Raw genomic sequence first — 24,308 nt, 5'->3', positions numbered from 1 at the left:
TTAAAAGATACATCTAGGTGTTATTCTCAGCGTTTATTTAGTGTTTAATGTCACTTTAACAGAAACCCCAGCACACAAGGGAACCCCTAGCATTTAAGTAACTCCCTATTGAAAATAACACCCCAAATCTTAAGAGTCTCCTACCTTACTCCTCAGTAGCGGACCTACTCAACAGAGGGCATTGTCCAAAGTTTTGTGGGCCCCCTCAAAGGAAACTCAGTAGTAAGCAATAATAATAATATACATGCTGCCATGTAAAATGATTTTGGAGGATTTATAGATAAATAGACCTGCAACCTGCACTAATAAAATGCTTCCATGCAATAGGATTGTGCACATTCTGCACATGCCTATGTATAGACTGGCTCCAATGGGGCCCCCCTCAGCACTTGGGTCCTGGTGCCACTGCACCTGCTGCACCAATGGTAGTGCTGTTACTCCTTGATCTAACCCAACCTACTCCTTATAGTTTCTTATCAAAGGTCTTCACCTTGGTTACATTTTCCCCTATCAATTTGTTTTTACTTCATCTTGATTGGTTTACTAACAGACTCACTGTCAAAATTGGGTCATCCTATTCTTCTGTGGGTGTCGCCATCTGGACTGGAAGATGCTGAATCTGGTCATTCTTCTTTTGAGGAGTAAAGTAATAACCTATTTTGTCATGTGGTCTAAGTCATGTGTCGCTTAGTCTGCAGTTAGTGAGAGCAAAGAATATTTAAAAAGAATGGTTTACCTTGCAAACTGGGCTCTTTTAGGGTTATGGGCTAAAATAATTATTAGGAAGGTGTTTTGAACTTTTATTGAAGCAAGCTATGCTATGAAGAACGGGTTACTTTAAATAGCAGCATTTGAAATGCTGTCTGATAGGTAATGGTTTAAACATAAAGCGACATAAAAGTGCAATAATAAAATGCTGCGTTAGAGCATTTTATTGTACTATTGCATATAACTATATGTTTAATCCCTGCAAAAATGAAGAAACCAGCTATATATATCTATATATAAATCAGTTTCTTTATATTCAATGCAATGCTGTTATTTGACAGGTAGGCATTCATATAGCAAGTGAATAGATACATTTGGATAATTTAAATATAGTAAAATCCATTGGTATAGTAAAGACTAACATAATTTTTTTCCCATTCTAATAAAGTGGACAGTCTTGCTAAATCTGTTCAAAACAACAAGGGTAATGAAAAACACTTTGGAAGGTGGCAACTTGGCATTAAATTACATAGAGGCAGAAGGCCAATGTCTGCTATTAATGGTAAGTGGATTCAATAGCCCTGGCATTTACAATTTATCCTGATCAAAAGAGACAACATTTTAGAACAGACAGAAATAGAATAAGTATTGAGGAGGAAAGAAGCTGCATCAGTATCAGAAAGTAGACTATGCCGAACCAGCGATAACTTAACAAGATAACTTAACAATAAACAATTACTGGTCCAATACAACAACAATGTCCTAAGAGACAAAATAAAAAGAGGCACCTAATAGTGCAATAACGTAGGAGGCAATGCACAGGAAGATGAAAAATATAGCTGGGTTCTCACAAAAGACATTGCACATCCAGTGCAATAATAGGCAAACCGAAGCTTCAGAGCCGCTCGGCTGACTCACACTCAGGCTGGGCAGCTGGGCCACGAAGGGGCTCGTCTTCTGTGACGTCTCTGGTGACGTATCCAATACTGGAAGGAACACAGCTAGTCGAAAGTAGCACCTATGATAGGTTTACGTAGTGCAGGCTTGTAATGCAATTCACCAGCAAAACGAAGAGAAAAGAGAATGGAGCAGGTATGAAGGTAAAAATATTTATTAAAACAAATGTAAAATCATGAAGTTGCACAGCAACGCATTTCTCGGCACTGCTTGCTGTTTCATCAGGCTGTATGGCAATGAGAATACCTTGCTCGATTTAAATGTAGAACAAGCCAATCAAATTCCAGAATATCACCCACCCACCAATGCACCACACCCAATAGAGCCAAGGAGATAACAAAAACTACCAATCAAATCATCAGGTGCACATGTAAGTGTGGAATAGACCGGAATTAACAATACTGCTTACGAACAAATATAGAATAAAATATATGTGACATGTATATACATCCGACCAAAACCTCATGTAAAGCATCCAAATGAAAATTGTATCAGTTATATAGGGCAATGATGATATACTATAAAAAATGCTAGCAATTAGAGGCATATACTTATGAACTATAAAAATGACCCGGGAAAAAACCCATATGAAAATAATTGATAAAATAATCAAAACATGTGTGTAAAGAATGATTCGCTATAGAAGCGCAATACTAGTGTATGTATCAAAGTAATAATAGGTACAAAAACGTTTGTATCAAAGTAACAATAGGTACAATAAAGTTTGTTGGTCTTATTATGAAATGTATACTAAGTATGTGAGTGAAGACACAATAATAATAAATCTAATTAAATACAATTTTTACAATTACTGGTCCATCACAACCTAATTCATCTTGGTTAAAGGAACACTGAACCCGCATTTTTTTCTTTCATGATTCAGATATAGCAGGAAATTTTAAGTAACTTTCTAATTTACTCCTATTATCATTTTTTCTTTGTTCTCTTGCTATCTTTATTTTAAAAGCAGGAATGTAAATCTTAGCAGCCAGCCCATTTTAGGTTCAGAACCATGGATAGCGCTTGCTTATTGGAGGCTTACATTTTAACCCAAGTTCTCAACCAAAAATGGGCCGGTTATTATGCATCACATTCCTGCTTTTTAAATAAAGACAGCAATAGAATGAAGAAAAATTGATAATAGGAGTAAATTAGAAAGTTGCTTAAAATTGCATGCTCTATCTGAATCATGAAATAAAAAAATTGAGTTTAGTGTCCCTTTAAGGACAGTTTATATTAAAAAAACAACAACAAAAAAACACAAGACCTCAATATAAAATACAGTAACATTGTTTCTATGTTATATCAAAGTGAAACATATAAAAAATTGTCTGCCTTTGGTCCTTGATGCTATATCCAATCAGTTGTCAAATTGGTGAGCTATCCTAAATATGTAGACAATGATAAGAGCACAGGGAGCATTATTAAATATATTATTAAACCCACCACAGTATTTATCATTAAAACAAATTATATATTAAGAATCTTCCACCAACACGCAGGGAATCAACATTATCCACCACATTTGGCCGAGGAGCCACCACTAAGGAGTTGCAGTTGCCGCCAAACTCCTTTCGCTTTTCGGATTACCCTCTCCCTTTGTGGATTACGACAGATCATGAAAAGAAGAGAACCCCTTGGTTTTGTTTTTTGAGGATTACCCTTTCTTTTTGTAGATTATGATGGCTAAAAAAAAAACAAAAAACGAGAAAGCTTTAGATGTTGAGTAATTAAAATTTGTTGTTGATGTTTACTGCTATTTTTAGGTAGTTTTAGGGAGCTTTATTTTTAGTATATACTTTTTTTATTTTAGTTTTAGGATAGGTTCTTTTGGTGGGCCTTTATATTTTTTAGGCTTTTTTCTCTTTAAAACTATACTCAGGTTAGGGTTCTTGGGGGGGTTTGCAGTTATGGGGTTAACAATCTAGTGGGGTTAGCTTGCATTAGGGTTTCTTGCGCATTTGGGGTTAATAGCTTTGTGGGATTAGTTTGCAAATAGGGTTCTGTTGATTTAACAGTTAAAAGCCTAGTGGTTTTGTTTATGATGGGGGTTCTGGCGCTATAGGTGTTAATTGTGTAGGGCTGTGTATCGGGTTATTATGTTGTTCTTTTTACATTAAAAGAATAAAGAATAAACTATTGTATTAAAGATTTTAATTAATACATTATTTTGTTATTATTTTTAATTCTTGTTGGCTGCCATTTGTTTAGTTGTGTACCGAATGCACGAATTAGGCGATTTAAATGTCTTCCATGTAAAAGGGGTAATTTACATTACATCTTCAATGTAGGTGGAAATGCTCTTTTTAAAATATCGCCAATATCAGCGACGAATCTCCACTCACAGAAATTTATAGTAAAATGCCTCTCGGTGAGCCTGCCTTCAAACACCGATTTCAGCCCTTTTGAACATTTCACAGGCAACAGATCACTTTTTAAAATATTGCATTTACCACATTGCTTTTAACATCAAGGCCTTGAAGAGAGCTTCTAATAACTTTAGCATTAACATTTTCCTAAAATAATTATAACAAATATCATTGTTTCTAAAGCCTAATAAGGACACTACAAGATGGACTAAATTACACACCAATTTTATTAATAAATGTGGATATGATGAGTTTTGTATTTGCTTAAAAATTATAGAAAAGTATACCATGGCTGATAAATTCTAACCAAGATGGCTGTATTAAAATAATCTAAGGTTCTGACAATGTAAGGTGATCTTGATACACTATTGTCCAGAATAAACTTTGAGTGTCCCATGTTATTCTTGACTTTAGACATATGGGTCTAGAGTACAATGAAGCAGTATTTTGTGTGATATTGGTGCTTATATTTGCTACTGCAAATATATTGTGAGCATATGTGCTGCACTCATATTACAAGTTGAAAGTAAAGTTCTCTTGCTTGAGCATTAGTACTGGATGAGCACAACTTACCAGAGTTGAAAGTAAAACGTGATTCCTATTGTGAAGTTACCAGAAACCTTCCAGTTATACCTTTATACAAATGCAAATCCCTAATACAATAATTCAGCATTAACATTCCTTACAATACAAGTGTTATACAGCGGATCAACTGTTAGATACAGTATTCCATTTACCGTCTTTGAAAGTAGAGGAGTCAATAATAAGCCTTGGTTCAATCGCCCAATATCCCAATGATGAATAGCTTTTGGAGCGGTAATATTAAGGAGCTGCACACTCTAGTCCACTGATAAGAACAACCGCTACGATACTGAGAGGTTGTTAGTAGTTCCTGCAACAAAAAGCCCCCCTTGAGCATAATCAGCGCATTTTGCATGCGCAAATAAAGGGCATGCACAAATTAAACTAGATTCAATTTTGGGAGACTGAATACAACATCAGGATGACGTAGGGGTAGGAGGGCTCAGGCGGCCATCTCTAAACAGCCGATGATAAAATAATAAGTTGATTTACTTACATATTTCTTAACGTTCCACTTTGGGATACGGTTTGATGTATTTAACCTTTTACATATATTTAGGAACATTTTTTAGGTTGACTGGCCCTTTAAGAATATTTTGAACTTTGGCCCATTCTCCATTATGTTAAATGACAATTTAAGCTACAGAAAAGCTCTCTAATTAGTGATTATGAGTCAAATGATCTAAAGCTCACTTCTCTGGCGAGTTTATCTAAGACGTCAGTATTTTGCGGTCCCGTAATGAATGTTACAACAGCAAATTTTAGCTTCAGAGTTGTTCATCTTGCTATGCAGGATTCTGGATGTAATAGAGAGGCAGATACATACAGTGCTCAAAAAAAGCCCCAAAGATTTTTTGTGATTTCTCTCCATCCCGGCGAGTTTTTGATTATTAGGTCCATAGAGTAATGGAAAGATTATAACTCTTTTATATAACAAAAGTTTAATTTCCAAACAGTATACATTTCTAAAGGATGACATTCATAATGATAAATTGAAATAATTAAGATTACAGGAATCAAATAAAGTGGAAAGCTTTTATGGAGTGGTTAAAAATCTTGTTTGTGACAAAGAGCCCACACTGTTTAATGATATTTAGTAGTTCCAAAGAAAATTAGATACATTTTCTACAGTCTTGGTTCAGAACCAACTATTGAGCCCCCCACTCCTTCTTCATGGGAGTTTAAAAGGTTATGAAAACCAAAAAATGTATTTTGTGATTCAGACAGAGCATACCTTTTTAAAAAAAACAAAAAAACTTTGTGGGGGCAGAGCCAAGCCATGCGGGTACATGGCCGCACATTAGGAGTGCTCCGTAATAGCCTACGCTCTTATCTTGCTAACTAGGGGTGGCGGTCGGACCTGGACTTATGGGTGACCAGTGAGAGAGCCTCTTACACCACCGCTGATACTCATAACACGTCCGATACCTCAGGGAGCCCACGCTGCATAGAGTTGGGACCAGTCTGCTCCCGGACGCTAAGCACAATGCCATCTTAAAGGTTCCCGGGGCCTCGTACCAACCCATCTGATCTAGGGGCTGTAATCACTAGCGGATTGTTACCCGCTCCTTGACATCGTCAGACCAGGTGAGATCTCCCACTACGGCTACTAATAACTGGAAGCAGCGCCATATTAGAATCTCCCACATGGCTGCCTATCTCCAACACGCTTCTGACTTCTTTGAACGTTTTTTTTCAAAGGCCTATTCTGGGTTATGACACCACAATAGGTACTTCTGTAATATAAGCCGCTGGCAACATAAGGGGTAACACCACTTACTAATACCTCATGGAAGGTGCCCTTGGTGATCCTAATTTTGCTGGACATGATATCTGAACTTATGAGCTTTAGGTGCTTCCTTACTGAGAGGACGGATGGTTAACTAACTCATTATTTAGAGGGTCAAATAACGTAATAACCCTTCATTCCTATACATCTTGTTTGTCCTATGGCCAGGCCTACTACCTCCGCATATAATGACTCCCAAGAAGGGTCAGAAGATAGACAAGCCTTCTAAGGCCTCAACACAGACTCCTTCTGTTTCCAACTTTTTCCACGCTAGAGAAACTAATGCCCCAATGAATGACTCTCAAACTACTGCTGACTCCCGGGCCACATGCCTTCTCAACAGGACTCCCTCCAGGTCATTCAGGCTCAATTGGCATCACTACCATCTAAAACAGACCTGGAGTCCTAGAAATCATTCATAAATGAAGAGATTAGAGACCTAAAAAGAGATTTAAACGAGATGGGCTCGTGGATAGACTATCTTGAAGAAGGCCAGGATACCCTGAACAACTTGGTCAGTTCAAATATGCAGCAGCTTTCTATTCAGGACTCCATGGTCCAGTCTCTGCAAGACAAGGTGGAGGACTTGGATAACCGTGGATGCAGGAACAACCTGCGTATCCGTGGCATACCTGAAGTCATTCAACAGGATCAGCTGAAACCCTACCTGATCGGCTTGTTTCTGCACCTCGCTCCGAACTCTCCACCTCTACTATCTGAGGACATAGACAGAGCCCATAGGGCCCTGCGGCCCCTTCCCAAGCCTCCCCTTCCTCCTAGAGATGTAACCATCAGATTTCTATGATACACCATGAAAGATGCCATCTGGCAAGCAGCTAGAGCTAGTCGCAGCATTTCTTTTCAGGGCTACTAAAAATGTCAGTTTGTCAATAATGAAGATGATATGTATGACATTCATGTTAATATATTGTATTCTATCTGCTTGGGGGCCAGATTGGGGCCGCCCCGTGGCTAGTCAAATCATTTACATATGGATTGTGTTATAATTACTATCAAAGTTAGATAATCCATGTAGGGGAGAGGACGATTGGCTGCTATGTGGCTTGTCCCAATCCTTGTTGACTCTGTTACCTCCAGGTCTCCCAATGTTATCTATACAATGATAGACCTTCAGAAAATCATTGAAGGGGAAATCCTCTTTCACAATAAAAATAAGATCATCTATATACCTCATGTACAAAAGGATGCCGGACCTGAAGGGTTCCTGTATATCATAAATGTGCTGGAGCTCCCACTTACCCACGAATAAATTCGCATATGAGGGGGCGAATTTTGCCCCCATAGCTGTTCCTTGACATTGCAAATAATGAACAGAATAAAATAAAAAAAATGATTGTGAGTAAGTAGGAACTCCACAACCTCAACAATGAATTGTTTTGTTTCGTCTTGGTAAGATGTATTTTTCTCTAGAAAAAACTCCAAAGCCCGGCATCCATGTACATGAGGTATAGAAGAATACAGGGATGCGGCATCAACCATGACCCACTTATATCCTGCCTGCCAAACAATTTTTTTTTAAATGTATTCATTGTACAACATATTTATATACATTACTTGTAAATAACTGACATCTATTAATACTATATGTTGACATGTTTACTTATATTATTTGCCAGGTTTTGCCTTACTTTCGCAAGTATACTAAGTATGTTTTTATTCTGATCTGTTGTATTCATTGTAGAGACACACCTTAGAATTTAATTGGATGTCTGTGTGACACCTATGAGTTACGTCACCTAACAGACTAAATATTCCATTGGTGTGTTGTCTCTTTAAATACAACAGCTGTCCCTACTTGTATTCAGCTTCTATGATTAAGCGCAAGTGTGCGCGAAACATGTAAGATCGCTGTTTCCTTCACCTGGTTTGTTGCGTCTTACCAAACTTTTTTATTGGAATAAATATTGTTTTTCTATTTGCTCAGCAGCCTTCCACTCCTCTTTTTTCAATTTTGCTATTGCGGTAGTCAGCCGCTTTTTTGGTTGGCTCCACACACCCCTTCATTTGCAGTTGGTCTGCTTTACCCCTCTTCCCCTTACCCGGCGGAAGCTCTACTGTAGCAGCACTTCTTTTCGTTACATTCTAACACGAAACCATACATAATGTCTAAAAAATTTCTATTTGGCTAACACCTAGATGATAGGCCTGATTTATATATAATTTGCCCCTACAAATGACAACTATAATACCTTTGGGTTCACTAATAGCATATACATTTCTAAAAATATCTCTCTTTTATATGTTAAGTACGCAGAGGCCCAATTATGTCCATTCTCCCATGGTTGCCCCTGTCCTCGCTTGGTGGAACATTAGGCACAGCGCCCTGTTTAAGGTGAACCCGAGCCGCTAACCCCATATATTTTCGTTATTTCATTCCTAACAAAAGAACTACTTAGGCTACACTTCTCTCCCCCCTATTGGTATGGTGTATTTTACCTATATGAATACACTTAGTTCAAATGTTGTTGTTTATTATACTTTGCGTTTATTGTTATTTGATGTACAAACTGTGAAATGTTCTGTTTATTGCTGGTATCGATGTACCTGTCCTATTCAAGTTAATGTAGTGGTTTTCAGACTTCCTGGTTGGTTCTATTGGTTTCCCTAGCTACAGCACGAAAATTAAACCCCTAAAAGACTATGACTGATACCCTAGCTACGATCAAGATTATTTCCCACAATGTTAAAGGCCTTAATACTCCCCAGAAAAGATCTATGGCCCTAAGGGACTACAAAAAGAGTAATGGAGATGTTTTGTTTCTTCAGGAGACCCATTTTAAGAGAGGCTCAGAGCCTAAGTTAGCCTTAAAGAAATTTGGCCCGACCTTCCTCTCTTCCCACTCCACTAAACGCAATGGGGTAGGGATACTAATTAACAAAAGACTCCCTTTTAGAGAAACCTCGGTACATAAAGATAAGGAAGGTAGATATATAATTTTAGTGGGCATACTTTTTCACAAAACTATCACCCTTGTTAACCTGTATGCTCCTAATAGTGATGCCTCCCCCTTTTACTACCAGTTGTGTAAAAAAATCCTAGAGGTTTTTAAGAGGCAGTTTGATTGTAGGTGGGGACTTTAACCTGGCTCTTGACCCCCATCTGGATTGCTCCTCGGGCTTCTCCTCTGTGCCTACCAAGACATTAAGGCAAATTAAATCCGCTCTCTCCCAACTCTCAGTACATGACCCGTGGAGACTTCACCATCCCTCCACGAAAGACTTTACGTTTTTTTCCCATCCACACCGTTTATATTCTAGGATTGATTATATACTCACTGACGTTTCCACTTTATCTTTTGCTAGCCATACTGAAATTTACCCTATCACATGGTCTGACCATGCAAAGACTAGTTGCTCGCTTTCATGGCCTACTTCTTGCTTATCTATTACGAATTGTAAATTAGATGACTCCCTTCTAAGGGACCCCGTGACGCTCCTCCAGGTGCAAAAAGCCCTGATTACATACTTTCAAATAAATAACACCCCTGATGTTGATTTCCACAACATCTGGAATGCCAACAAGTGCGTCCTTAGAGGCAAATTTATTGCCATTAGAGCCGCCAAAATAAAACAAAAAAATATTTACTTAAAATCTCTCCTGGATGATCTATCCAAACTCCAAGAAATACACAAACGTTTCCCCCATAACACCTCCCTGTTAGAGAGTATAGATCACAACCGTAGTCAGCTTCGCCTCCTTTTGGGAACCGAGGCCAAAAATAGGGCTCTCTATCTTAAAAAACACTATTATGAGGGGGCTAATAAGCAGGGGAGTATGCTGGCTTGCCAGCTTAAAAGACGGACCCGTAAACATTATATCATGGGTATTCGGGATGAGGTCCTCTACAAAGGATATTGCTCTTGCCTTCGAAGATTACTATGGTAAACTATATAACATTCACAAAGAGACAGGAGACCCTAAGCTAAATACTTCAAACAACTGAATCTCCCTAAGTTAACCAAAGAACAAAATGATGAACTAGAGGCCCCCCTCTCTGAGGAGGAGATCTTGGGAGTTATCTCCTCTCTCCCCAAGGGTAAAGCCCCAGGCACAGATGAGTTATTAATTCCTATTATTCCGTATTTAAGGAAATTTTGGCCCCCCAACTTCTCTGATATTTCCAAAGTATAGACGAAAATGGTTAATTCCCTCTCTCCGCGCTCCTGGCCCATATCTCTGTCCTTCTTAAACCTAACAAACCATCAGAACAAATTCCTAACTATCGCCCGATTTCTCTTATAAACAACGACATAAAAACTTTCGCAAAAATACTGGCTAACCGGATTAACCGCTTTCTACCTAACTTAATCCATAATGATCAGGTTGGTTTTGTCCCGGATCGAGAGGCTTGGGATAACACAATCCGTAGCACCCACTTCATTTGGCATATCACTAATAAAAAAATCCCCTTAGTATTCATCTCAACAGACGCCGAAAAGGCTTTTGATCGGGTCAACTGGTCATTTCTTAAAGCTACCCTGGAATTCCTTGGCTTTGGTCCTGTCATCCTTAACCAAATCTTTTCGCTTTATACATCCCCCAGTGCCCAAATTCTAATTAATGGCACACTCTCTCTCATGGTGCCAATTAGGAACGGCACCCGTCAAGGGTGCCCCTTATCACCTTTGCTCTTTACCTGCTTTGTAGAAACATTGCCATCCAAAATAAGGAAAAACACCAAAATATCAGGCATCACCTCCGGCTCTGAAGTCTATAAGGTTTCCTTATTCGCCGATGATATTTTCTTCTCCCTTACTAACCCTGACAGTTCGATTCCCCATCTATTGAAATAACTTGACACATTCAACAAACTAACAGACTTCCTGGTCAATCAGTCCAAGTCCGAGATATTGAGTTTCGACCTACCGGAGCATACGATCCTAAAAATCAAGCGTAGCTGTCCCTTTAGATGGAGTAAAGGCAAGATGAAATACTTAGGCATCTATCTAACCAGCTCCTTCGACCAGATATTCTCTGGAAATTATTTACCAATTAAACAAGATATCATGTGTGACCTCTACTCTTGGGGCTCCAAGAGGCTCTCCTGGTTGGGCCGCATTAATTCCCTAAAAATTACCATTTTCCCTAGATTGCTATATATTATGCAAACATTGCCTATTCCTCTTCCCCCCGGTTTTATCCCCCAAGTCCAGAATCTATTTAGCTCTTTTGTTTGGTGAAGAAAGCCGCCTAGAATAAACAAATTAACTATGTCTTTACCTAGAAATCTTGGCGGCCTGGGATTACCTGACCTAGAGAAGTATAGAACCGCCATTTTTCTACAGAGGATTTTGGATTGGAGGACTGGAGGTGGACTGAGGAGATGGGTTAGGCTGGAGGAGAGCATAAATTCTACAGTTCCTCTTGCTTGTCTTTGTTGGAATCCTGGCTTCCCCCAAATAGCTAAAATAATTTCTAACCCGATCACAAGGGAAACTGCACGTCAGTGGGTAAGGACCTACGGGAATAACCTTTATCTTTCTTCCAACCCGTGCCCGTTGACCTCTCTGGTTCAACACCCGGAATCTCCATTGCCATCCTTTGGACCGTTGTTTACAGCAGATACCCCTCCCTATGACATATTAGTATACCACATTTCCACTAACGACTCTATATGTTCTCAGGACCAATTGATAGAGAAGGGGCATGAATGGGCTAGGAACTGGTTCTCATACAGGAGATTATATAATTTCATCACCACCCATACCCAATCCTGCAACCTGACTCGCCCACCTACTAATATAGAAAAACTCTGTCTAGATCCCCTATCAGACACTCCTTATCAATTATTTACAAAATTCTGCTTCATCCCCCTCCGGGCAACTTGCCTTACTCTATTGACATGTGGGAAAGAGAGCTGGGAGTCATTATCCTCCCCCAGACAGCACTTGACATATTTGCTAACACAAAGAGGGCTTCTACCTCCGCATCTATCTTAGAGATTAATTATAAAATACTCCATTGTTGGTACTTGACCCCTAGAAAATTACATCGCTTATTTCCCAAAGTTAATAATTGCTGCTGGAGATGTGGCCATGTCGGAAGTGGCATGGGCCACATGTGGTGGTAGTGCTCCCAAATTGACCATTTCTGGTATAAAATAATGGAAGAGGTGGAACATATCATGGGAATTTCAATCCCCCCTGATCCTCAGATCTGGCTCCTAAATAAATCTGTTTGACTTCCTTCCAAATACCTAATTCCTTTATTTAGAATCTTTACAAATAGTGCCAAGGTCCTCATAGCAAGGTCCTGGAAATCTAGAGATGTTCCGACTAGGGCAATGTGGGTAAATAAGGTCACTGAATTGTTGGAGCTTGAGGAGTATTCCGCCTATAAGCTAGGAAATATTGACACATTTTTAATACTACAATCAATGTGGGACAACCATATTAAGGAACATTAAAAACAAAAAAAAACACAAAAGGGGTGGCCCTACCAAATAATACAGATAATTCCCCAGAACCAACCTCCCCTAACTCTTAGTGAAGTTAGGTTTACTAACCACCAACCACTTGGCTTTGAATTTTCTCAGGTACTCGATGAATACATGGTTATTGTTATCGATATAAGAGACTTTTTATAGACGCTTTGTACATCTAGTTTTGCTTATATATTTTGTGAGTCTGTTTTGGTGACATTTTTTTTTCTTTTCTTTTAATAATATACGTGTGTGTGATTTATTGACATGTATGCTGTAATGTTTATACAGACTCTTCCAATAAAAAGATATTAAAAAAAAAAAAAACTTTGCAATTTACCTGTATTATTAAATTTGCTTAATTGCGGTGATATTCTGTGTTGAAGAGATACCTAGGTAGGCATCTGGAGCACTATATGATAGGATAAAGTGCTGCCATCTAGTGCTCTTTACAAATGGATAACATTCTGGCAAAACTCCTTTACATAGATCTATATATATTATACAGAAGCTTTGTATGTTCTTTGACAGAAACAAACAAAATTACACACCAGACATATTCACAATATCTTCTTGTGTATGCGCTAAATGTATGAACCTTAGAAACATTCATAAAGATAAAATTAAGTCATTAAGATTTATGGACATCAGATATAGTAGAAACCTTTGATGACTTGGTAAAAAGGCTTGTGTGTGACAGAGAACTTATATTGTTTAATGATATTTAGTTCTAACAACATTATAAACATTTTCTTCAAGACTTGTCATATGAGTGGTAATTTTACGCATATTTTTCAAATTGCCCAAAATCCAACAAATGTGGAAAGAAATAGCAATTCCAATTTCAAATTTGATTAGACAGTTAATCTATTTATGTGAGTCTCTTTTATTATAGCCAAGGCTTCTAGTGTTAATAACTTTTAAATATTTGTGTTAATCTATAGAATGATTACATTAAAATGTGTTTTCTGTGGAAGGTTTTGTACATAGGCATATCTGTATTAGGTTGCTAGATAAGGCCTTTTACCTTCCAAGCCAAAATTAATCAAGTTACACACCAGGGATATCCAGCATACCTTCTCATGAATGTACTGGATGTGACATTTTAGAAATCACAATTTATACATACTGTAGCTAAAACTGGTAGAAGTTTACAAAGAAAAGAACTCAAGATTGCCTTATACGCTAATATGTTATAATGAAGATAACTAATCCAATTAATTCCTTACATATTTTTTTTCTTCTTGGAAATAGAATTATTTAATTTGAATTTGGATTGCAAATTTAAAATCATGCGATATGAAGTTGTCAATTAGTTAGACAGATGGAAATCAAACTATTTTAAGAAAGAAATATACTTTTTACAAGGAAATTCTAAATAACACATTTAAGAAAATATATATTTTTTTCAGTATGTAAGATAATGTAAGTAATTGTATATGAAATTCAAGTTTAGTGTGACAGTTAATATATGGGCAGGAAGACGCAAATAATTATTTACTATATACTGAGACTGTCAGAGTAGGTAAGAATGGATTTAGTAATATTTTGCAAATCAAATATGTTGATACATATTCTATGTACCTGTATAGAAAAAGGACAAACCTAGTAGTAGATTTTCGATTCAATAAGGCATTTAGATAAACAGCTTAGAACAGTAATTATGTTATATATTGTGTAATACATTTTTTGGGGTGGTTTAAGAGAATTTTGCTCCATTTGTTTTGATTTAATGAGACTCTTGGCTCTACAAAATATTTATAAATAGTGGACACAAATTTGCACACATCCTCTATAACATTTGTTGGACACAATCATTTTGACATTATTTTTGTGATCTTTTTCCTTTTTCTATTTTCCCCTTTTTATTTTTCTCATTGGGATCCCTCTGCTTTATTCTTTTAAGAATTGTATTTTTGTATGCACATTTGGTTAATGTTTTAATTCATTAAATGTATATATACACTTTAGCATACTTTGGAGTAAGGCGCTCTTCTTTTATACAGTTGTCACCTTGAATCTGATTAGGAACGTGTGTATTTTAGTTCTATAGAATATCTCCTTGGCGCTATAATAATTTCTACTCTCTAGTCACTGGAGGTGGGACTTACCGTAACACAGTTTGGTCGGCTCCAATATCGGCAGTAAAGCACTCAGTGAGAGTGAGCGTTTTGACTTTTCCGTCGATCCGACTATATGGTGAACTAGTCCTACAATATACCACTGTGAATGTTTTGTGTTGTGCATTTTATATTTTGTAATAAATGTTTTACTTTTTTATATTCATTCATCTGTGATCTACTTACTTACATTGGAATGAGTGATTAACATGCGCCTACATCCTGAGAGCTCAGTTATAGCTCTTATACACATGAGAAAGGTTTCTATATTGCTTTGGTAATAACTTCACTATAGAAATTCTCCTTCTTCCTGAGGTGAACAAGTTCCTTACAGAATTAAAGCCCGGGGAAGCAGCACCTTGAAAAATCCATTCATATCCTGAGAGCTCAGTTATAGCTGTTTGTAATGTGAGTAAGGTTACCACAGTACATAGGGTTACAAAGGTACATAGGGTTACCCTATGTTTACCTTTTCTTGTTGAGGTTACATTTTGCAGATTCTCCGTGTCAAATTGCAACATTTGGACTATATACTTTCCTTTTTAATACACTGTGTTATATTGTTACACTTTTTTGAATAGTGCTCTTTCTAATGCAGAACATTTTTGCACAACTGATGCCATATAGGGCTTCAGACACTTGCACGCTCCTAAGCTTATCTTCCTGCTTTTCAACAAAGGATACAAAGAAAATTAGGTAATAGCAGTACATTGAAACATGGTTTAAAAGTATATGCTCTATCTAATCTTTCATCTAATCATGAAGAAATCATTTGGGGTTTTATGTCCCTTTTAATGTTTTTATCTGATGGTGGAATGTTCAAGCATGTCGTTCTAGCTTTCATCTGCTTTCTACATTATAAGATATTATTAGGACATTACAAGTCCTGGTCTTGACATTATATTTTCAGATGTTTTAATTCAATATCCCTTTAATTCTCTTGATTAAATACTCTGTGTTCATGTTTGTTTGACCCTTTCTGAACTCAGAGCTCATTCTGTTTGTACTACCTGTGAGACTGGACTTTTAAAATCATTTACATTATTTTTAGAACCTCACAAAAAGGAGCTGATACGCATCTGAGCAGGAGATTTAAATTGGCAAACACTATGGCCTCTAGTTATCAAAGTCTAGCGGACCTGATCCGACAGTGTGGATCAGGTCCGCCAGACTTCGCTGAATACGGCGAGCAATACGCTCGCCATATTCAGCATTGCACCATCAGCTCACAAGAGCTGCTGGTGCAACGCCACCCCCTGCAGACTCGCGGCCAATGGGCCGCCAGCAGGGGGGGTGTCAATCAACCCGATCGTACTCGATCGGGTTGATTTCTGGCAATGTGTGTCCGCCTGCTCAGAGCAGGCGGACAGGTTATGGAGCAGCGGTCTTTGTGACCACTGCTTCATAACTGGTGTTTCTGGCGAGCCTGCAGGCTTGCCAGAAACACGAGGCATCAAGCTCCATACGGAGCTTGATACATATGCCCCTATAGATTTACACAAGTCAAAATAATATGTTTGTTTTTTATCAAGAATTGAAGAAAAATCCAGACTGTTCAGAAGGGTCCTTATGACCTTTAGAAACCGGTGAACAAGATGATTCATCCAAAAGAAGTTAACGTCTGCCCTAAAATATCTCAAACAGGATTTAGTGGACAGTGGCAACCACACATCAGATTTAGAGGAGAGGTTGATGATCTGCTTCGAGAAGTGTCAAATACTTGACACAGTCTATTAGATCACTCAGAGCATATTGTCCATCTTAAAGGGAAAGTCTAATTGACAATGTTATTGTTTAAAAAGATAGATAATCCCTTTATTACCCATTCCCCAGTTTTGCATAACCAACACTGTTATATTAATATATTTTTTACTTCAGTGATTATCTGTATCTAAGCCTCTGCAGACTGCCCCCTTATCTCAGTTTGTTTGACAGACTTGCATTTTAGCCAGTCAGTGCTGACTCATAAATAACTCCAATGTTACCTATATTGCACACAGAACTAGCAGTGTCTAACTGTGAAAAACTGTCAAAATGCACTGAGATAAGAGATGGCCTTCAACGGTTTAGAAATTAGCATATGAGCCAACCTAGGTTTAGCTTTCAACAAAGAATACTAAAAAATAAAGAAAATAGTATGATAAAAGTAAATTTAAAAGTTTTTTTTTTTCAATTGCATGCCCTATCTGTCTGCTGCCTGTATGACTCCCCCCATTACAACATTCAGTAAATTCTTTATGAAGAATAACTACATAATACACCTGCCTGGAAGAATGTACAGTGACATGTTGTAATTAAATTTTCATTATAACCAGTCCAAGGTAAAGATTTCACAACCAGGGTCAAAAACTTCTTACCATTTATTATTATTTACTTTCGGGTTTCCTGAGGATGTCTCCAAAAGTCTGTGTGAAAAATACAAATTTATTCTTAGCAATAAGTTTATTTCTCATCTTGGCGTTAAATTGTCCAACTCTCTCCCTCAAATAATTGATGATAACTTTAAACCCCTCCTGGCCGAACTCCGGGCCCTAAATTCTAAGTGGAACTTAAATACATCTCTTGGTTGGGCCGCATTGCAGCCCTGAAGATGAGCTACCTTCCTAGGTTGACATACGCTTTGCGTTGTCTCCCTATCAGGGTGCCTAGAACTCTTCTCATTCAGTTCCAGAGCGCCTGCAATAAATACATCTGGCAAGAAAAAAACCCTAGAGTCTCTCATAAGATTCTACAGTATCCCAAATGTACGGAGGCGTGGCTTCCCATCTATCTTTAGGTATGCTGATGCAGCCATGCTCACACACATCTCCCAGTGGGGAGTTAAAGCTTCCGATAGTAAATGGAGGACGATTGAACAGGCCTCTTTACCATACAGCCTTACTCTGAGAGACCTAGTTTGGACACCACCTCATTGTAGGAGAAATTTAGGAGTGGCTAACCTGATAATACGGGAATGCTTGGCAGCCTGGGACCGTCTGCGACATTGTCCCCAGGTGGCTCCCCACCCGTCTCCAATAACTTCTATCGCTGGCCTCCTGTCTGGCTTACCGGACTCACACCCGACCTCCTGGTCCAGACTGGGTATTATGAGTGTGGCGGATCTTTGGTCTGTGTCACCTCAAGCAACATTTATTCCTTACAATCAACTAGAGATCTCCTCATCTACCCCATCATACATGAAATTTGAACATATGAGAGTTACTAGTTTTCTGTCCGGCTGGGGCTTCAAGCCTTTCCCTTCACGGCAACTTACGGTATGGGAATCCAGGTGGCGGCAGGGGCTTAGACTTGGTAGACCTCTATCCCTGCACTACACTCTCATGGAAGGGGCAATATCTGCTGATAAAGCCCAACACATTCAAAAATGGGAGCGGAGGCTAGATTTTTCAGCTCCTGGAGAGGAGTGGCAGCGTAATTACTTACAAAAAAAACCCTCCACTGCATCACCATATATGAAACTTACATAAAGCTACTCACACATTGGTAGTACTATGTCCCGGCTAGACTTGCTGAAATATTTCCTAAGGCCTCCCTGGCATGTTGGAGAGATTGCTCACATACAGGTGACATGACTCACATTTGGTGGAGCTGTCCCAAGCTCAGGCCCATTTGGAATCAATGCTTTGCAACGCTTGCTAACTTAGGTATCAGCCTTCCCAGAACCCCTGAGACGGCCCTGTTTCATTTAGGTACATGTAAACTACCCAAACACTATGGTACCCTAAGTATTTTCCTATTCTCTGCGGTTAAATTAAATATAGCGAGATCTTGGAAGAGATCTCTTCCCCTGGCCTGGTCGGACATTGTATTAACAATGGCTTGCATATACTCCATGGAGAAAAATATTTACTACACGTCAGGTAGATCTGACTTTTTCTAACTAGTGTGGTCTGTCTGTAAGAGTAGGTTCGACACATCTTGGCTCCCCACCTTTGAGACATAGGCTTCCTGCCCCTCCCCCAATAAATCTAGTTGGATTGCCTCCCTATGAGGACTCCTCCTAATACTTCCCTTGTCCGCCCCTCCCCCCCCCCCCTCCCCTTTGCCTTTACCTTACATTGCCTCATCCCTCATAGAGATATAGGCAACTTTACTTGTTAAGAGTTTTCGTCAATTTTTGTATTACCTCCCTGTATACTTCAGTGTCTTTGAATTTGTCGTACGTTTATTCATACAATTGTTGTATTTATTGATTATTTGAAAAACCAATAAAAACTTCTTTAAAAAAAAAAAAAAAGCCCTATCATTGAAAGAAAAAAAAATCTCCAACCTCCTCCCCTGTCCTCCACCCATCACCATTTCCATATATGCAAATATATGTTCAGTGCATATTTCCTTAATCCAACCAATAGTTTAAAAATTGACTGACATACAAAAGAAGTTAGATTTTTTAAATGTAACAGCTATTTGTTTCTGTATATTTTCTGGATATGCTAAAATTACCTTAAGCCATTTGACAAAACATTTTTTGACTGTCTCATGTATTATATTCGGATCATATTGTTCTAAATTAATCTGTAATAAAACTTTCTTATTGAATTCTTAAATACTTGGGCTATGTTTAGACTTGAGCTTACTATCATAATTCTGCCAATCAAGATTGCTGTATTAATCAAATTGTTATTCTCTTTTAAGTAGGATTTATCATGTAAAAAGAATATATATAGAGGTTTCAGGCTTATTTGTTTTTCTAAAAATCTATTCTGCCAGAATTTCCTCACCTTAGGACATGTCCAGAAACAGTCCATAAGGTCCGCCAGGGGATAAGAGCATCCATAGCAACTTATAGGATTACTAGGAGACCATTTAGCTATCCTAGCTGGGGATAGAGACTTATTAATTACTCTCATGTGTGATTCCCTCCAGCCTTGTGAATTGGTGCAAGTAATCATCAATTGATATCTTGCTGAATTCTTATATCCATTTAGAGTGTATTATCTCCAAGTTTTGTTGACCTTTCTTTTGCATTAGTTGGTTGTACCTGATAGAGTTTGATGTCAGTCCAGCCTTATATAGTCTGATTCCTTAATCAATCTCTCCCATAGACCAGTCCCTCCCATATTTCTCTATTATTGAAAAGTAATAATGTCTGATCTGAAGATAGGCATATGATTCCTTGGATGACAATTCATATTCTTGTTTTAGATCTGAGAAGGATTTAATTGTATCCATGTTAGAGTATTCTAATTGATACATATAAACTAGGCCTTTCTGTTTCCACCTTTTAAACATGTTAGTTACTAAGCCCGGAGCAATTTCTGAAATGCCCCAGATCAGTAAATATACTTAGAGGTGATTATCTATGTGTAATTCTCTGCTAAACTTGTTCCAAGCTATAATTATGTTGAATATTGTTTCTCTTGCTCTAATTGACTTTAGAATATCTCTTTCTGATAGGTGTAACAATACTGATGGAGAGGCTGGAAGAGTCAGATCAAATTAATTTTGCAAATGCGTAACTAAATTATTTTATGTGATTCAGTCACTGGCCACTTTAACCATACATGCCCAGTTATAATAACTCAAATTGGGAAATCCTAACCCTCAAAACCCCTTGCTTTGCATCAGTTTTCCAAGTGCTAATTTTACTTTCTTTCCTTTCCACAGAAATTACATACATTTTTTATAGAAGGTTTTGGGAGAGGAAAAATATTTTCGGGAGAATGATTATCTTAAAGGATTACTAACTTTTTGTTTTCAATGTAAAACGGAACAAACAATTTACCTTTAAAATATAATAGCAATATAATGTAGCTTGCTATTCTTTGAAACAATTTTATCCCCATGACGTCTTGTTATCCAGCCCTCAAATGTGGGCCGTCTAAGGGCTAAGAAACTAGCCAATCGGATGTATTGTTTTTGCATATCATTAAAATATATTATCTGTATTCAACGCAGGCGCAAAAACATTTCATTCCTCTCGCATTCGCATATTAAGGCACTCAAGCCGACATGATAGCTAACAGGAAATAAAACAACGCTTACACATAAGATGGTGACGTATCCGATGACGTTGCGCTAACTTGCGCATGCGCAATGAGTCTCGGAGTTGCCATCTTACAACTGCAGATGTCAGCCCGGATTGGGAATCCATAATGGCAGACAAAACAGTGGGTTTGGAAAAAGTAATTATTTTAAAATTATATATTGTGAAAACGGCACATATTTCATACAGCATCCACATTACAAAAAGCTTATTTAACATGTATACAAGTGTGAGATAAGCATTACAATTCCGACTACAGTGCCCCTTTAATCAGATGTACTTTTGCTGATAGTGATAATGGAAACTGACTCCATTTCTCTAATTTGGCCACTACAGAGTTCCATAGTCTTTTATAATTAAATTCGTACCATTCGGCAGGGTTCTTACTTATGCATATTCCCAAATAGTTGATGTGATCTCTCACCTCCTTAAATAGGTAAGATTCTAAACTATTTTTCTCTTTACTTAAAGGGACACTGTACCCAAATTTTTTCTTTTGTAATTCAGAAAGAGCATGCAATTTTAAGCAACTTTCTAATTTACTCCTATTATCAATTTTTCTTCGTTCTCTTGCTATCATTATTTGAAAAAGAAGGCATCTAAGCTTTTTTTTTTGTTTCAGTACTCTGGACAGCACTTTTTTATTGGTGGATGAATTTATCCACCAATCAGCAAGGACAACCCAGGTTGTTCACCAAAAATGGGCTGGCATCTAAACTTACATTGTTGCATTTCAAATAAAGATACCAAGAGAATGAATAAAATTTGATAATAAGAGTAAATTAGAAAGTTGCTTAAAATTTTATGCTCAATCTGAATCACGAAAGAAAAATTTTGGGTACAGTGTCCCTTTAACTATAAAATCTCGGATTTGGATATTTGTATCCTGAAAAGGAACGCTAGATTTTAATAATTTCTAGTAAAATTGGAATATATTTCCTAGAGTTCCCAATAAATATAAGTAAGTCATCTGCATACGATAACACAATTCTCCATTTCCCCACTAAGATGCCTTCCAGTTCTTTCTAAGGCATATTGCTAGCTGTTCAATAGATAAATTAAAAAGAACTGGAAAAAGAGGACATCCTTGTTTAGTGCCTTTAGCTATAGCCAACTTATCAGAAATAGATCAATTTATTAACAAAGCAGACGAGGGACCACTGTATATTAGTCTTATAAAGTTGTTAAAATGCCCATTAATTCCAAACTTTTCTAATGATGTAAAGAGATGGTCCCACGTAATCAAATCAAATGCCTTTTCGGCATCTATTGAAATAAGGGCTGCTTCCTCTTTTTTTTTTTTTATTCTGCTTATGAATAGTGATGTCCCGAACTGTTCGCCAGCGAACGGTTCCCAGCGAACATAGCTTGTTCGTGGCTGCGGGCGAACACATGACGATGTTCGATCCGCCCCCTATGTGTCATCATTGAGGAAACTTTGACCCTGTATGTCACAGCCGTCTGACACATTAGAGCCAATCAACATCAGACACTCCCTCACAGACCCTCCCAGCTACTCGGAAGCCGCCATTTTAGACTCATAACGACCTTGCTTTCTTAGTGAGAGGACGTGTTGTGTTTGTGCTCCTGACATTATAGGGAAATACATAGCTAGGCTAGTGTATTTAGTGTCCACTACAGTCCAGAAGGACTCCACTCATCTCTGCTGCAAGGACAGCACCCCAAAAAGCCCTTTTTAGGGCTATATTTCGTGCCGTTTTTTTTTCCCGTATTTTTATTAGCATTTGCCTGGCTTTCAGCCTGTGTGTTTAAGGCTCACAGCATATGCTGTGATTACTGCCACCACTGATATCTCCCTAACAACATTAGTTTAAATTTAACTAACCAAAAATTTTAATTATTTTGCTAGTGTAATTTTTTTTCATTTTCTATCAGGCCTGTGTCACACAGCATATACTCTGGTTCATTGCTCTGTGCCAGCCACCAGTGTTAATATCCGTTTATAACATTATTTTAGATTTTAAAAAAAAAAAAATAATAATTTTGCTAGTGTAATCTAATTACATAAATATATACAAAAATTATTGGGGAGTAGGATAATATAATTTATAGAAAATATACATGGGTGCAGACCCTGATGCACATATAGATTCACAATTTCAATAGAGAGAAACACGAAGAGGACACAGTAGTGTCCTCTCCAAAGAAAGACAGGGATTTCAGCACTCCAAAAATTTTTAACTCTTTAATAAGAAATATCCATAAAGTATTCAAATGAAAAATGGTGCTCCCCACTCCAGCGCAACCTGATCAGCGGCTGTGCCCCCTAAATCAAACCACACATAGATAGTTAATAAATGAGTTTTAGTACAAGTGCGAATAAAAATCAAGTGTTTCAAAATGTAAAAAAACACATAGAAAAAGCTGACCAGCTCACATTGGTTGCTAACGATGCAATAATAATAACCTTAAATATAGTTATAGCAAAGTTATTTGGCAACACCCCAACCCAGTGGGTAGCCCTGTGGATACACAGGAATCTGCTACCATGGATATAGGAGGGGATCCATGGAAAATAACTAAGAAGACAGCAACAAGTATTGGCAACACCTCTCTCAGAGGATAACCAAAACTGATTGTTTATATGTTATCATGAGGTAAGTACCTGAGGATCTATGCCTAATATAAGCAAAAAAGTACATGTAAGTTGTTATGACATGTAAGGCTTATTTTACACTTTCGTACTAATGGACAACACCCTTACCAGAGGATAGCACCAATATAATAAAAGGTTCCAGCTACCATAGTAAACGGTATACAGGATCTATGTCCATAGAATACTACTAGCGTAATCACAGCAAGTATGAACCATTAGCATAAAATGTATCAAGCAGGCAAAAAAAGGGAAACATATTAAAGAGTTACTTGTACTTCATTGCAACATGTAGTGAAAAATGTTGCAAACAGAAATTACTCTGTTACTTGGTTTCTTAAGGAGTGTATTCCATTTAGAAAGTTAGACTCGATAGTCCAAAGATACTTATCAAGTGACTCCTGGATATTCGGTTCTCCGTTACATCCTTATGTCATCGCCTGATCTGGATACTTGCTTCTTATGGGGATTCCCAGACTGTATTTACAGCTAATATGGTTCCAGAAAGCTGTTTTTAACATTTGCATCGAGCAAACTTACATGTCATAACAACTTACATGTACTTTTTTGCTTATATTAGGCATAGATCCTCAGGTACTTACCTCATGATAACATATAACCAATCAGTTTGGGTTATCCTCTGAGAGAGGTGTTGCCAATACTTGTTGCTGTCTTCTTAGTTATTTTGCATGGATCCCCTCCTATATCCATGGTAGCAGATTCCTGTGTATCCACAGGGC

The sequence above is a fragment of the Bombina bombina genome, chromosome 1, assembly GCF_027579735.1.
Source record: "Bombina bombina isolate aBomBom1 chromosome 1, aBomBom1.pri, whole genome shotgun sequence".
Classification (NCBI taxonomy): Eukaryota; Metazoa; Chordata; class Amphibia; order Anura; family Bombinatoridae; genus Bombina; species Bombina bombina.
Note: the sequence above shows the minus strand (reverse complement) of the source record.